Consider the following 17,332-nt stretch of genomic DNA (forward strand, 5'->3'; position numbering starts at 1 on the left):
GTACTTGATTTTTAAGTATATCATTATTAGAATAGAAATGTTTTTAAGATTACAATTTCTTAGAAGCAAATATATATTTATATAACAAAAATCCTATAAAAATAAATTTTAAATCATTATGCCGCTAATTTATGTAATCACTAGTTGAAAATTGCCGAAATGATTTCTAATATTTAGAATTTCTATTATCTTAAGCTAAGCAAGTGGTCGGCACATTTTTGTGTATTGTTGTGTAGCTATGGAAAACTACCTTAACCCTGGATTAATCTCTTTGCAAATGTAGATACTAGACAACAATTGAGATATATTTTATTTTGTTGGTAGTTGACCAATTTGACTATTTAAAGGCAACCCCTTAGTTTTTGGCTGCTTTTAATTAAAAAATAATTGAGATATTTTAAGAATAAAGTTAAGATAGCACTTTAGTTATTAAAAAGGTGACAAAACATGTCTAATATCTTTTATGATTTCTTATTAATTTCTTATTTTTAACTTAAAATAAGTGAGAATACATTTTTTAAATAACTTAATAATTTCTTTCTTTTTAACTTAAAATAAGTGAGAAAAATTAAATCATTAAATTTTAAATTATTTAAATAAAATATTATGAAAATTAAATTCACTTATACATAGATTTAAGTTTTGTAAATATTTTAAAAAATTATTCAAAACAATTATTAAATTATTAAAAAAAATTAATTTAAAAATTATATCAAAATGTAATTAACTTAAAATATTATTTTTAAAAATTCATAATATTTATTAAATTATTTACATCACAAAATAAAAATGTTAGTAATTCAAATAATGCATTTTGTAAATTTTTTTTTTTGGAAAAAAGGCTAGATAGCCACCCAATTCCAACAACCAAACAGACCCTTACAACAATTTGAAATTGATATATTGATTCTAAAAACCACAAAAATAAAATGTAGTTGTAATAAATTTGAAATTTTGAATGGAACCAAACACATCGAGTCCCTTATTTTTGGGGCCTTTGTGGATTGTGGATTGCAATTTGTATTCTCTGTACTTCATGTAGTTTGTTTCATGTTTGACAGTCTTTGAATATTTTCTCCATGAACTCTTGTATAGCCAGTTAGGTGTAAGGGATTTAATTGAGTTATATTTGATGTAAGGGATTTAATTTAGTTTGTAATGAGTTGGGTTGACTTGTGGCTTAGTTGGTTATAAGTAAGGGGTTTTATGGAGTCTTTAGGCAGTAGTTATCATTCTAGCTTTGAGAAGGGGATGAAGTGTAGATGTGAATTTTTGAAGAGCTAGGGCTATGGCTTAGGAACTAGAGGATTGCTTGGTGGACCTGAGGGTACAAGTGTGGATTCTTCTTGGTGTTCTTATCCAGATGTGTTTATGGACTAGTTGGGATTGGGTTTGTAAGTTGGATCTTGTTGGCTCTTGCACAACTGATTTTATAATTATTGTTTGTAGTTGGCCCTAACTCGGAAAGTCTTACAACCAAGCATATAATCAGTTATATTTATGAAAAAAGAGTTGTGATTTGGTATCAGATCTTGCATTATTGTTGCTTTGTTGTTGTATTTCCACTATGTGGTTATTTACTAGGGGTTTAGACACATCCTTTGGGGATTCTCCTGCCTTGCACTGCATCAAATGGTATCAGGGTGAAGGTTGTTCCTAAGTGTGTGGATGGATCACCAAAGTTGAGACAATTTGCATTAGGATTGGCAAAGAAGGTTGATCTAGTGGCTAATTGAGAAAGCACAACTAAAAAGCTTCAAGTGGGCTTCCCACTCTTAAAATCAACCACCCGGCTATCAAATCTTTAACCTTATTACAAGGTTTCAACACACTCCAATCCATACATTAATGCCCTCTAGACCTCAAAAATGAAGTGTGTGTGTGTGTGTGTGTATCTATATATGTATATATACATATATATATATATATATATATATATATATATATATGTATATATATATATATATATATATATGTATATATATATATATATATATATATATGTATATATATATATATATATATGTATACATATGTATATACATATATATAGATATAGATATATGTATACATATATATATATACATATATATGTATATACATATATATATATATATATACATATATATGTATATACATATATATACATATATATGTATATATGTATACATATACATATATGTATATATATATATATATATATGTATATACATATATATGTATATATATATATGTATACATATATCTATATCTATATATATGTATATACATATATATATATATATATATATATATATATATATACATATATATATATATATATATATATATATATATATATATATATACATATATCTATATCTATATACATGTATACACACACACACACACACACACACATCCTATGTCTATTTTAATGGTTACAACCAATATTTTAATAGTTGTAATCCTTTTTTCACAAAGTTGCAAATTTGAGCAACTTTTACAACTTTCAACAATGCAACTTTGCACAAAAAGTGCAATTTTTACATTTTTCATTTGATTCCACTTCTAAGACTTGGAAAAGGTTCCAACATACCTAAAATCAACTAAAAACCCCTAATCCTAAGCTTTCTTGACCAAAAATTTTTAAAAATCTGAATTTTCCTAATAAGCAAATTTTGCTTATAAATTGCATAAAGTGCCTTAAGCATACAAAATGGTGTCTTTCTTTGACAACCATGGACTTTTCATCCAAGGTTTGTTTTATTCTGGCCTAAGTAGGTGAAAAAAAATATGAAAACCAAAATATAAACCAAGTGCCTTGGTGCTCTGCACTACTGATTGATCTTCTGGCTTTGTGGATCTATTGCTTTGGGTTTACAATTTTTTTTGGAAGATGCCTCCAAGAAGATTGGACCCTAGGGAAATTGATGATATCAGTGATTTCATGGAAGAAAGGATCTCAGAGAAGATTAGAGAAGAGTTCAAATTTCAGATTGCATTGATGAAGAGTGACATGATCGCTGAAATTGTAAGTTCTTTAGGTGGTGTACCTAGGTATGTGGGTACTGAAGGTAGTTATGAGAAAGTTGTTGAAGACTTTGAAGCTACTAGATCTAGTGGTGAAGACATAAGTGATCATGTGGAGAGACCTATTGGAACTAGGGCTAGTTAGTTTGCTAGACCTGGATCTCATTTGAAGCTGAAGCATAAGATGGAGGTTTCTCATTTCTTAGGTACTTTGAGTCCTGAAGACTTGATTGATTGGATTGGTGAATTGGAAGACTACTTTGAGCTTGAGGATATTGAGGATCCACTTAGAGTGAGGTTGACACAAACTAAGTTGAAAGGACATGTTTCTCTTTGGTGGAAAGAATTGCAAAGAGACAGAGAAGAGGAAGGTGAAATGGAGATCACTAGATGGAGACTAAGTTGAAGGATAAGTTCATTCCTATTGATTATGAACTTGAGTTGTTTAAAAGATTGAAATTTTTGAAACAAAAGGATATGTCTATGAAAGATTATACCGAGGAGTTCTACAAGTTGACTATTTGGGCTGGTCATAGAAAATTGTTAAACGAAAAGGTAGCTCGGTATATTAATGGTTTGAGATACAATATTCAAGATGAGGTTGGTATGTTGAATATTTATTCAGTTGACAATACTTATCAGTATGCCCTGAAGATAGAAGATAAGTTGAAAAGGAAAAGTCAAGGTAATGCTAGAGGGAAGGAAAAGTAGGATGGCTTGGCACAAGCTAAACTGAGTGTTGAAGGTGAACCAAAATTTTCTAATTAGAAAAGGAGGACAAGTAGAGGTGAGTTCAGAGGTAATTGTTTCAGATGTGGGAAAGAAGGGCATAGATCTTTTGAATGTCCAATTGGTAGGACAGTTGCTATTTTGAATGAGGTTGAAGTATAGGATAGTCAGCCTGAGAAAGGAGAGAATTTGTTGGCTTGGCAAGTACTGGTGTGTCAGAGAACATGAGATTCTTGTTAGAGGACTAGTTTGTTCAGGACTTGTTGTAAGTCTGGTGGTAAAGTTTGCAAGGTAATTGTGGATGGTGGTAGTACTAATAACCTTGTTGCTGAAGAGATGGTTTAGAAACTTGGTTTGAAGAGAGTGAGACATCCTTATCCTTATAGGATTGGTTGGCTGCAAGGTGAACATGCTTTGTAAGTGAGGGAGCAATGCCTTATTGATTTCTAGATTGGGCAGTATAAGGATAAAGTGTTGTATGATATTGCGGACATGAATAGTTTTCATGTGTTGCTTGGTAGACATTGGCAGTATGATTGCACAACTATGGATGATTGTGTCAAAAATGTGTTTATTGTTGAGAAAGGTGGCAAGAACTTTTCCTTGATTCATTTTTAGAATGAAGAGCTCGGTAGGAGGAACCTGAGTATTGGCAGTTGAGTTAAGTTGGTAGATTCTAAGAAGGTTGGAGATCAGCATGAAAAGAAGAACTGTAGCACACCTAGGTTGGATGTGAAGAAGCAGAAGAAAACCAAGGGAAAGAGTGTACAAGTTGATGATTTGGAGGATATGTATGTAAAGAACTAGTTTGGGATAAATGTGTTGAATCCAAAAAGATGTTCTTCTAGTTCCTAGAACATCTTTTTGAACTTGGGGTATCTAATGCAGGAGCATCCTAGGCTTTCTTCCAATCCTGCATGTTGGAGCCAAGTGCAAGTGGTTTCCAATTTTATGTTGCTATCGAGCTGGTTAGTGTATGCAGAGTTACTATAGCTTTAGTACATGCCAATTCACTATAGCTATAATGAATGCTAAGTTATTGTAGCCCTAGTGGATATCGAGTAATTATTGCTCTAGTGGATGTCAAGTTACTATAACTCTAGTGGATGCCGAGTTACTATAGCTGTAGTGGATGTTGAGTTGCTGTAGCTCCTAGTGGATGCCGAGTTACTATAGCAATCTTGTGTTGACTGAGTGTTCCTTCATGTGTCGAGTGAACCTGTTGGTGCCAAGATTTCTAGTGGATGTTGATTTTTCATGTATGTGTTGAGTGCTAGTATTGGTTTTGGTTTTGTTCATGCTGAGTTGTTTGTGAGCCGACTTTTGGCATTTAATTTATGTATGGATATTTAATTTATGTTGTGACCGATTTGTGGCTTGACATATATTTAATGTAAGGGATTTAATTTAGTTTGTAATGAGTTGGGCTGACTTGTGGCTTAGTTGGGTATAAGTAAGGGGTTTGTGGAGTCTTTAGGTAATTGTTATCATTCCAGCTTTGAGAAGGGGATGAAGTGTAGATGCAAATTTTTGAAGAGCTAGTGCTATGACTTAGAAACTAGAGGATTGCTTGTTGGACCTGAGGGTTTCAAGTGTGAATTCTTCTTGGTGTTCTTCTCTAGTTGTGCATCTAGAATAGTTGGGATTGGGTTTGTAAGTTAGATCTTGTTGGGTCTTGCAGAACTAATTTTTTAATTTTTTTTTGTAGTTGGCCCTAACCTGAAAGGCCTTACAACTAGGCATATTTCATGTAATAAATTATATCTATGAATAAGGAGTTGTGATTTGGTATTAGATCTTGCATTATTGTTGCTTTTTTGTTGCATTTTTGTTGTGTGGTTATTTGTTGGGGGTTTGGACATCTCCTTTTGGGATTCTCCTGCTTTGCACTGCATCAATAATGTTCTTACCGAGTCTTTGTGAAGACTCATTATCAAAAAAATTTGTTTGCAGGTGTCCATTGTATTCAAGGTTAAAGGGAAGAAGTTCTAGCAAGCCAATGAAGAATGCTCAAGGATTATAAAATAGGAGGATCTAACATATGACATTCATGCGAAATGAGAAGATACATCAGAAGCGGATTGCACACTTCGTGAAATGCTAAATCAGATTAAGATGAAGAAGAGAGTTGAAGCTCAACAACAGGCTATATGGAATGACACATTTCTAAGGAAATGAGCTGACAACAGTAACAACTAATCCCATGTAGATATAACCATTTCAAGTCAGTACAGAAGGTAGTAACAAGAAACAAAATCCAACTACAATAGGTGAATTTTTGAACATGATAATCCCAAACAATGGAGTTGAGAAAACCATAATTATTGTCAATCAAGCCTCATAAATTAGAGTTAGAAGAAGGCCGATTATCACTGTTACTCCTGTTCCAAGACCTCCTTCCATCCTCCCACAACCATACTCAACAAACCCTTCAATATCATCAAGGAAGGGAATATGCATTTCAAATGGGCTCAGGGATACTTTGCCTAGGCTACCTGGATGAAAGAATGACACACTTTAGACCAAAATCATATAGAATTAGTTGATCTTTTTGTTGTTGACCAAATGTAAATGGTTGGACAAATTTGAACTAGTCTAGATCTTTGATACTATTCTCATACTAGGTTTGTAGTGTCTATCATGGTGAACTCCTTCATATGATGTTACTCTTTATTTTGGCTATCTTATACTTAAGAAAAAAAAGGTTTATGTTGAAAATGGTGCTATAAGTTAATTTGAGGATACATGACCTTTTGGTCCTCTTAATTCTATATTTTGAACAACTCTAACCCTATCCTTGTTTATAGGATTTCTTTGTTAGTAATAAAGCTCTGACTCTAAAAATTTTAAGATATGTTTTCTTTAAATTTATGAAACAAATTATTCTATATACAGGGGTGTTCATTGAATACTTTTCACTTTTGCAATTTCTAACAATGTTTGTTAGATGTACCGTGGTCATTTAAATAGTTCATCTAACTCTTTTTATTTAATATATTATCATTATATCGCATGTCAAAATTTTTGTTTGTTGAGTGGATTTTTTTCTTTTATAAGAACTTACAAGAATACATTATTAGGTGTCTAAATTTCTCCATAAATTTTAGTTTATCACCTAATGATTTTCTGCACACTTGGAGACAAAATTCCATTGTAGTTTGATGTTTTGTTGTACTAGTACTTGTATGGATATGCACTGAATAAGAATAAGGTCTATCTTATGGGAGGAACTATTTACAATTTTACAACTTTGTAAGATTTAAGTTACCTTCTGCATTAAAAATATTAACATACGACAAAGTCTAGAAAAATTGGAAGGTTGAAGCTGGTGTTACAGGTCTCAAACAATGTTTAGAGAGTATTGGTGGTGAAAATGGTCGATCAAAAGGACATTTTGTGGTTAAATTTTCCTTTGCGGGAACTAATATTCATGTATCTTTCTTTGATTTCTTCATAAATGATGAGCCTTTGGCTAGGGAAAATTTTATTGGTTTACCAGCTTAGCTTCTTTATAATCAAATTTTAATTTATTATTTAAAATTATTTATAAGCTAATAGACTTTGTGTCATTTTTTATTAATTAGTTCTATTGTGTAGTGGCCAATAATTTTGTTAGAATAGAGTATTTTATTGGTATATTTCAAATATTAATATCTTCATTATAATAAAACTTTAGAATATATTTTTTTATGTCATATTTCTATTATAATTATTTTTGAATATATTAATATGATTAGTATTCTAATTCTAATTATTAAATTTATAACTATTACAGATTTAAAAAAAAATTGATTTAATCACATTTAACAAAAAATGACATTGATATCAAAAAATGCGAAAGTGAAAGCAACGAAAGGTAGGGAACATGATCCCAAACTTGGTCATGATAGATACATTAATAATTGTGCTTCTTAATCTTCATGAAGAAACCCTAAAAAATAAAATGGAGCCTCCATAAAACCAATCAAATTGTAGAACCAATTTGAGATATTAGTAAGAAAGAATGAAGAATGCTCGAAGGAATTAGTGGCTCATTCTCAATGAGATGAAACAGAGAATCACATCCAACAAAACTCAAGATTGACTCAGAACCATTTCTACAAAGGGAACATTCAAAGTTTCCAAAAACAAATATCAAATGAAAAGGAAGGTTGGAAGCTAGTTCAACCCTACAAAAGGAACATTGCAAAGCTAAATTTTTTTGAGAGGGGACAACCAAGAATCATGAAGTTAATAGAGGAGAAAGGAAAAAAAATCAAGCCCTTTTCTTCAGAAAAACCAAGTATGCAAAAGAGAGTCAATATTTGAGATAAAATAGGGGAAGAACAACCTTAGGGAATCATCCCCCAAAATGGATCATTCATGCCCTAAACCCTCCATCATTTCTAAAGCTAATAGTGTTCTAGTGACATTCAATCCTAGAAATAGGGCTAAAATAACAAGAACTAATATCTTGGTGGAGAAAACCACAGAACCCTTTTACCCTAAATTTCAATTTGGGGACTTTTAGAATAGCATTATAGTCAACTGACAACAAAAAAACCACAAAACATAAATGAAGATGGAAAACACGATTATAATCAATAACAAAATTACAAAATAGAAATGTTGAGTGTGAAAGGAAAGTACTATATGGTATCTGGACTAGCCCATGATCAAAACGATAAAAAATGATGGATGCAAATCAGGTAAGTATTTCCTTCCTTTCAGATTTTTTAATCTATATAAATTGTAAAGATTTAAAATTTAGAGAAAATTTACTTACAAGTAAATTAAAATTCTTTAATGAGTTTAGTTTAAATTTTTTGAAATGGAAGCCTAATTTTAATGACACAAAAATTAGAAATCTCAATTTACCAAAATGGATAGAATTAAAAAATATCCCAGAAGAACTATGTGATTTAGAAATATTCATTAAAATCAAAGAAAATGTAGGAGATTTAAAGGGATATGAACCTCATCACTCGAAAATAACCTTTGTGAAACTAAAAATAAATCTAAAATAGGAAAGCATAGATCAAGATCAGGTCCAAATAATTACAAATATATCCATATACATAATTAAGTATATGATCTATATTGGGAAAATTAGCTTTGTGAATTATCTTAAAGAAGGAATGAAAAAGGCAACAAGCAGCAAAGATTTTAAGGAAGTAAAAGTGGAAGACCAAAATGAAGGGAAAAATTAAAAAAAGAAAAAACATAGTAGAATTATTAAAGGAAAAGGATTATATGGAAGGCAAAATACAGAGTAAAATAAACAACATAGTGATCACAAAGAATAAAGAGATTGAAGAAGGGGATATAACAGAACTTGAAATCATATAGAGTATGTTGAGAAGCATGGAAAAGAAATCCAAAATAGAAGAGAAAGAAGATATTAATCTAATGACTCAAAGGATATATAAAAAAGGAATCCAATTGCTCAATACATTAAGGGAAAAAGTTGATTTTAAAAAAAAGAAAGTTTCAGAGCATTCAAGGACAGAAATATTAGATATGGAGGAGAATACCAGAGAAATTTAAAAATGAATGAAGAAATAACACTAAAAATAAATGATGTCATAGATCAAATGGAAATTTTGAGGACATCAATAGGAGATAAAATAAACAATGCCACATCAAATTATAGAGAAGAAAAAAAGAATAGGAACCTATAGAATAAAAATAAAGAAACTTAGTTGACTGAACAAAATCAAACTCTGATAGGAATATTGCAATTTGAAGATAAGCAAAGACAAGAGAAAAATCAGAGTATAGAGGATAAGGAGAATTCTTGGCTATTCAAGACACCAATAAGACAAGACAAAAATGGAACTACACAACTTGAAGTTAAAATAGCAATGGAAGAGGTAATAGAAGTGACAAAAGGACCTTCTGGAGAATGGAACAGGCAATAAAATATTCCTCTAGCAACCTCAAATCAATGGTGCAATTTTACCATTAGAAAAATAGCAAAGAAAAGAAGCCATAAATTTTGGGAAACTCCAGAGAATGGAGTAGATCCTTTTGAAGTACAAAATTGAACAAGCTCAAACAAGGAAGAAACAAAAGTAGAGGAATCAAACAACCAGATTATAATAGAAAAAAGGAATTTTATAGAATAGAGAAAAGATCAAAACAAAGACAAAGAAATGGAGGAAAGCCTATGGCAGAAATGGGAAGAACAAGGAATACTTAAAGAAACAAAACAGAGAGAAATAGAGGAATTAGACAATGAAGAAAATGGACAAAATGAAGAAATAAGGATCCAAAATAAAGAACAATTGGATTTAGCAAAAAAAATTATCAAAGAACTAGAAAGTGAAAAAGATGAGGAGGAAGAGGAAAGAAAATAGACAGTATTAGCAATGCCTAAGAAAAGTTAGAACAACTAGGCATATCTATCAATCAAGAAGGTATAAAGACCCCCAGATGTGGTAAACAAAAGATGAAGTGAGGAAGAAAATCCCTTAAAGAACTGAGAGAGGCAGATGACCAGGCAAAAGAACAAAAAAAGATCAATTAGATTCTTAAGGTAGGGAAGGGGAAGAGCCTTTCTAGGTCAGTATGAGAATAACAACCTGAAATGCTAGGGGGCTTAATGCTCCTAGCAAAAAATAATAATAAAAAGAAACTTAACTAAATTTGAATAAGAAGTAACATTACTCAAGAAACCAAACTAAACAAAGAAGAAGGTTTAAATTAGAAAAGAAGCTAGGAAGTTGGAACATAGTTCTATAAGAATCTAGAGGTGCATCTTGAGGATTAGGAATAACATGGAACCCAAGGAAAATAAATCTAGATTTTATTAATTCAAATTAGAACTAGATGAGTTGTAAAATCAAAAGTGTTAAAAATGATTTACAAATAATTCTTATTAATATATATGGCCCTACTCAAACAACAAACAAAAAAAGAATATGGGAAGAATTAAGCCTTTTCATGAGGGATTTTAGTAATGAATTTGTAATATTAGGAGGAGACTTTAATGTAATCTTAAACCCAAGAGAAAAATATGGAGGCAAACAACATATTTTGCAAGCCTCCAATGATTTCAAAAATTGGATAGATACTAATGAATTATTAGATATTTCAACTAATAATGGAACATATACTTGGAATAAGAGAAGCATAAACTTCACTTATATTGTTGAAAAACTAGATAGATTCTTCCTTAAAGGAGAATTAAGAAGCATAGATAGGAATCTTCAATCTACCATCTTACCTATAGTTGGATTAGATCATTTTCCGGTAAGAATCAAAATAACTAAACCTATTAAACCTCATAGAAATCCATTCAAATATGAAAAAATGTGGTTCCTTAATAACAACTATATAGACTAGATAAAATTATGGTGGGCACAAGGCACATTTGAAGGATCCAAAATGTTTTTTTGTGTGGCGAAAATGAAAATGCTAAAAGAGAATATTCTTAAATGGAATAAAACACACTTTGACAACATATTTAAAGAAAAATTAGATAACAAAGATAATCTTAAAAAACTAAATGAAGAAATTATAAAAAAGGGAATGAATAATGAAGATTACATCAAAGAAAAAGACTTTCTAGCAAAACAAGAAGACATATTGGCAAAATAAGAAACATTTTGGAGACAAAAATTGTGAGAAACATGGCTTATAATAGGAGACTGAAATACAAAATTCTTTAATAATAGTACCATTTTCAATAGATCTAGGAACAAGATTAATAGATTCAATGCCTCAGCAGGGATTGAACACAAAAATCTATCAGATATTGCAAAAATATTTATACATTATTATAAAAACATTCTTAATAATAATGACATTTCAAATAGAGTCCATCCCAAAATTAGTAACTTTAGAAGATAACAGAATGTTAAACAAACCCTTCACCTTAGAAGAAGTTAAATCAACATTGTTTAGTATGAACCCAGATAAGTCTCCAGGGCTAGACAGATTCCAAGCATTGTTTTATAAAAAATGTTGGGATATTATCATGATAAACTTATGGAGAGATTTAGAAGGATTTAGGAATGAGGGATTCTTATTAACTAAAATCAACCATACTTTCTTAACACTCATACCCAAAAAATTGTAAACCACTTACCCTGGGGACTTGAGACCTATTGCTCTTTTAACACTATGTACAAAATTTTGTCAAAAATACTAGCTAGGAGACTTAAATGGATTTCTACCTATCAGATCTATTCTAGATGGAATCATAACTATACAGGAAATGATGCACTCAACTAACCAAAACAAAAAGGCTAGTACGTTTATGAAATTGGATATTTAGAAGGCATATGACATGGTGTATTGGAGATTCCTATGCAAAACACTACAAGCCTTTGGTTTTTCCCACCAATGGATCAATTTATATTTTGAAATGTATTTCGTCTCCCAAAATCTCACTTCTCATCAATGGGTCTCCTGAAGGTTTCTTTAACATCTCTAGAGATATTAGGCAAGGAGATCTATTATCTCCTTTTCTATTCATAATCATGGCAGAAGCTTTTGGGAGGTAAATTTAAAAAGCTCAAACTAAAGGAAATATTAAAGGAATAATAGTAACTAACAATATCCCAAACATCGCGCATCAACAATTTGGTGATGACACTATATTACCATGGGAAAGCATAATGGTAGAGGCTCAAAATTTTAAAAGTGTAATACAACTATACACAAAAGCATCATGTTAGAAAGTGAACTTAGAGAAATCAAATTTTTTCTTCCTCAACACCAAAACTGAAGTAGAAGATCAGATCTGCAATTTGATGGGTCATATAAAGGACAATTCCCTTGTAAATACCTTGGTATAGAACTACAAAAAGGCTCAGGTAACAATAAAGGCTGGAACAAAATGTCAAAAAGAATGTATAATAAAATAGGAAGCTGGAAGGGAAAGTGGTTAACAAAAGGGGGTAAATTAACAAAGATTAAAGTTGTACTTTCAACCCTTCCTACAGATCAACTATCTTGCCTACCCCTAAACCAAACTGCTAACAAAAAAAAGAAGCTAAACTTAGAAATTTCTTCTGGAATGATACAAAGAAACACAAGAAGTTGGCGTTAATAAAATAGGAAAACATAAGCAAACCCAAGGACCTAGGAGGCTTAGGAATCAAAAATTTGTATTGGCAAAATGAAGCATTAGGTGCCAAGTTGGTATGGAGAATTTACAATGAAAGATAGCAAAAATGGGCTAAGATCCTATATAATAAATATTTAAATATAATTGATCCTACTTCCCTCTTCAGGATGCAACATTTACCCAAAGGATCAATGTGCTAGAATTTCATTACTAAATGTAGAGCACTAATAAGTAAATATATTACTTGGGATATAGGAAGGGAAGATGAAGCCCTATTCTGGGAAGATTCATGGGATGGACATCCCCCCTTAGATAGCTTGGGTATATCAGAGAATGTCAAAAATGTATTAGTATAGTTATGGGGGAATAAAGTGAGTAATTACAAACATCTCATAGAGGAAAATAGCTTATAAATATGGAAATTGAAAAATCTAGAGGATTTAAATCTAGACCCTATAGAAAAGGAGGCTTTTAAAAAGATTGTCAAAGAGAGGAAAGTGAATCAAATAGAAAGAAGAGATAAACTAATATGGGGAGCCTTTAAGGATGGAAAATATAATGTTAAAAAACGTTACAATCTTACTATCCAATCATAGAGATGGGATGAGGTAGACATACCTTTAAAATTATGTTGGGACTTTGCTTGCCTCCCCAAAGTAGGGATCTTCCTCTGGGCTGTACTCCATAAGAGGATACTAACAACAAACTAGCTTAGAAAAATAGAATTCAAAGGGCCATCTAGATGTGTTTTATGTAAGAAAGAAAGTGAAACTATTGATCCCTTATTATTTTAGTCCAAGTTTTCTCAAGACTGCTAGGAATGGCTAAAATTAAGGTTTGATTGGTCTTCACCATTACCTAATAGCCTTGAGAGCTATTTGAAAAGTTGGCCTTCTGAAAATTTTCAACATATCTATAATAAACTTTGGAACATTTGCCCCTCGATCCTTTTGTGAGAAATCAAGAAAGAAAGAAATAGAAGGATATTCTGTGAAAAAGATTGACAAGCTCTATGCTACTCAATAAAATAGAAGCGTGTATAGTAGAAGTAATGAATACGCATCTAAGGAAGACTCCAAAAGGAGAAGGGGCATTTTCAAACTAGGATGGTATGATGAAAAGAAATTGGAATAATCTGATCAACCCACCATTAGTGTACAAAAAAAGGAGTCAAGAGGCAAGGGATAAATGTAAATGGGAACCTCCTCCCTTAGGTTGGTCAAAACTAGACTTTGACGAGGCATCTAGAGGCAACCTTAGGATTTCAAGGATAGGATGTATAATAAACAAGGACTCATGGAGATGGATTATCAAAAGAGCTAAATATATGGGTAACATGATGAACAATTTAGCTAAAGTTGAAGCCCTCCAAGAAGGACTTAGACTATGCTTTGATTTAGGTATCAAAAGACTTATTATTGAAGGAAACTCTTAGATTATTCTTAATGCTTTAAGAAAAAGAAACACCCCTAATTGGGTATTAAATACAAAATTAGAAGAAGTTTTAAAGATTTTTGATCTCTTTGAGGAAACCAAAATCCAACACATATTTAGAGAAGGAAATCGAGAAGTGGACCATTTAGCAAACAAAGGGGCAGATGGAGAAGAATTATTAGTTATTAATCAAGACTCTTAAAAAATTTTAAATGCAAAATTTTAAAATAATAATAAGGGGTTTTTTAATTTTAAAACTAAAAATAGTTAAGATAATAGTACTTCCATTTCAAAGTATGAAGGAAGGTAGAATTGGATTCCAATATCTATAGAATCTTGAAAAATGCTTTGTCCAGTTGTTTCTTAATGCTTTCAATCTAAAAAAGAGCTATCAGAATTACATTAAGATATATAAAATTTGAATGAAACATCTATGGAAACACACTAAGAAATTCAAGTAAGTAACCAATAAAAGAATATGGAAAAGTCTTATCACTCTTTAAACCTCCTCAGCTCTGTAAGCTAGGCTTATTTGCATATCAATATTGTCAAAGTAGAAATTATCAAAGAACATTAAAAATAAATCAGACAAATGGAATTAACTGGAACCTTAACAACTCTTAAGAATATATAGACATTTCAAATTTAAAAAACATGTGTTAAAGTATGATATAAAGAAGGTTTCTTAACTCTATTTCGTCTTTATCATACTCTCTTTTGAACTAATATTATTGACACCTTGTGGAAAGAAAGTCTTCTTTGTTCGGCAGGCAAGTTTTGAAACACTATCTTAGGAGCTACATTTGGCAATAGTGTGGATCATCAATATTTGTTAGCAATCGATTAATGCAGTGACAAACTCTTTGGTCAAGCAAGATCTGTTTAAACAAAAAAAATAAGATTTAATAAATATTAAGTATATTGGGTTATGCCCCTTTGAAAATCAATATAATATAGGACTTCGGTCTTGGGCAAGACTAGAGGTTTTCTTGCTCTGTTCTTTCCTACTAGTGCCCGTTTGAAAGGAGAACAATGTAACTTTTATTTTATCTAATACAATATAAAGGCTTCGCTCATTTATTGATAATTTTTTTATATATTAAATTTATGTAATTTTTTATTTTATCATAGTTTCACACTACTTTCTTGCTAATAACTTAAAAGTAAATTAAATTGAATAAATTTTTAAAATTGGGTTTCTATTTTTTGACCTTTGTAATGTTTGACAAAAATAAGTGTAATACTTAAAATTATTTAGATATTATTGAAGTATATATTGATTTTTAACAATTTATTTAATTTTTTAATTTTTATTTCAATTTTCTTTCAACTAAAAGACAAAAATTTTAATATATTTTTAGGTCAATTTAAGAAAAATATTTTTATAAATATTTTATGATTAAATAATATAAATGTGTGATTCAATAAATAAAAAAGAGTACTTAACTACAATAAAATTTAGCTAGAATTTTTTGATTCTATCAAATGTGAATAAAAAATAGGCATAAATTAGTAATACTCATAAACATCTCAAATTTATTTAACACATTTCTAAATTCACACATCAATAAAAAAATTCTAAATCAATATTCATATTTCCTAAAATATTCTAAAAGAAATATTTTCTAGATAAGAAATAAGTCATCAACATACAATAATAGTATGAGAAGTTCACCCTTCACCTGAACATAGTACATGTTTGAATCTACTTCACTTTTGATGAAGCCCACACTATGCAAGTGTCAATACATGAATACAATGCCCTATGAGCTTGCTTGAGTCCATATAGTGCTCTTTTCAACCTACAAACAGGAGAATTCCTCCCATGTGCTTCAAATCCTTCATGTTTCTCAATGTAAATTTCTTCCTCAATTACTCCATTGACAAATGTGGTTTTAACATCCATTTGGTAAATCTTCCACCCCATATGTGCGGTCACATAAATTATAGCTCTTATAGAAGAGTACCTAGCTACTAAAGAAAATGTCTTGTCATTGTCAATTCCCTCCTTTTGAGAAAACCCCTTAGCCAAAAAATGAGCTTTGAACTTTTCCACACTACCATTTGCTACATACTTAATCTTATACAACCATCTTGAGCACACCACAAACTTCTTTTTTGGTGGTGGTACTATCTCCCACATGTTATTCTTCATGATCGAAGAATACTCTTCCAACATAGCATCCTTCCAAACTTGGTGCTTGGATGCCTCTTTAAAGCTAGAAGGCTCTACTTCAATTAATTCATTCATAACTGCTACATAAGAAGAATAACATTTGGGGTCCTTTCTTTGTCTGATTGAATCTCGTGGATCACCCACATATCCATGAGCCTCTCTCAAATTTTTCTCAACTGCCTTATTGTTTCTCCTCTGTAATAGGGATATGAGGCTGAGGATTCCTTTGAGCCTCCTAATTATCCTATTCAATTTTCTTGTCTTTCTCTCTAGCTTGAGTGACTAAAGTTTGAGGAACTTATGCTACCTCAACTGTGGATGATTTCTCCTCCTCATTCATCAAGCTCCGAGACTTCTGAGGAGCTTTCTCCACCTCAAATCTTACATCTATGCAAACATTTATTTTCCTTAGGGAAGGAATGTAAACTTGACAAGTCTTAGAAGTTTCACTACACCCAACAAGGATACCCTTCTTTGTAGTTGGTTCTAACTTTGTTCTTTTCTCCACAGGAACATGACAATACACAAGGCATCCAAAATGCGAATATGGCACAAATCTGGTTTTTTACCACTAAATGCTTCTTCTGGAGTCAATTTTCCCAGCACTTTGTGAGGACTTCTATTATGAAAATATATAGCTATATTGCAAGCTTCTACCCATAAGAACCAAGGCAAGTCCTGATATGAAGCATGACCTTGGTTGCTCTAACTATAACCTTAGTTGCTCTAACTATAACCTTGTTCCTCTGCTCAACAACCCTGTATTGTTGAGGGTTGTATGGAATTGTCAACTCTTTCTTGATACCTTCCTGAGCACAAATATATTTGAAGATATTTAAGTTATACTCATCTCCATTATCAGACCTTAGTATCTTAATCTTTCTCCCTATTTGGTTTGTCACAAGAGCCTTAAACTCTTTGAATTT

The sequence above is a fragment of the Cupressus sempervirens genome, chromosome 11, assembly GCF_028749045.1.
Source record: "Cupressus sempervirens isolate cs-2001-9-10 chromosome 11, ASM2874904v1, whole genome shotgun sequence".
Classification (NCBI taxonomy): Eukaryota; Viridiplantae; Streptophyta; class Pinopsida; order Cupressales; family Cupressaceae; genus Cupressus; species Cupressus sempervirens.